The sequence below is a fragment of the Gavialis gangeticus genome, unplaced genomic scaffold, assembly GCF_001723915.1.
Source record: "Gavialis gangeticus isolate Ggan-Ray unplaced genomic scaffold, GavGan_comp1, whole genome shotgun sequence".
Lineage (NCBI taxonomy): Eukaryota > Metazoa > Chordata > Crocodylia > Gavialidae > Gavialis > Gavialis gangeticus.
The window spans coordinates 91,410,689-91,411,388 of record NW_017728992.1 but is presented as its reverse complement, the minus strand read 5'-3'; positions in this window follow the sequence as shown (position 1 = coordinate 91,411,388).

Below are 700 nucleotides of genomic sequence, written 5' to 3'. Positions count from 1 at the left end.
GCAAATATTGTTATACACTGTATGGATAACTTGCATTCTGTTTGCCTTGTTTTAAGAAAAAATTGCTGGTATGTTTTTCTACTTTGAAAACTTTGCTTTGTTTGCATCAATGTCATGTGTTTGTGTGGTCAGGCTGACATTTGGGAAGAACTGCTTAACATTTCCCAAAGTAATAATAGTCCCTTTCCTAGAGGCCTGGAGTTATTGCTTGCTTGCTTGTTTGTTTTATATGGTGCCCATCCTAAATAGACTCAGGATAGCTTATAGTAAGAGAACAAAATAACTTATATTCTCTAGGAGAGCTAGAGAAGACATAACTTAGAAAAGAACTAGAATATCAACATAAAAGAGAGCCTCTAAACAATACCTCAGTGTAGCTGTGTTTGCTAACTGCCTGCCCAAACTGGAAGGACTTACAGTGCTTCTGAAAGGTGTCCAGGCATGGCCTTTTGTAGACTTTAAAAGGGAAAGCATTCCAGAGCTGAGATAAGACTACTGAGAATGACCTGCCGTGCCTTTTCACCAAGCTGACTTCATGTACTTGCAGGAGGTGGCTTTTGGCTGACATCAGGGATTGTGGGGGTAAGGAAGAAAGTAGTCTCTTTGGAATATGGGGCATAGACTGTTTAGGGCCCTATGGTAAACCAGGACTTTGAATTGCACTCAGAATGCTGTTGGGAGCCAGTGAAGACCCTAGAGC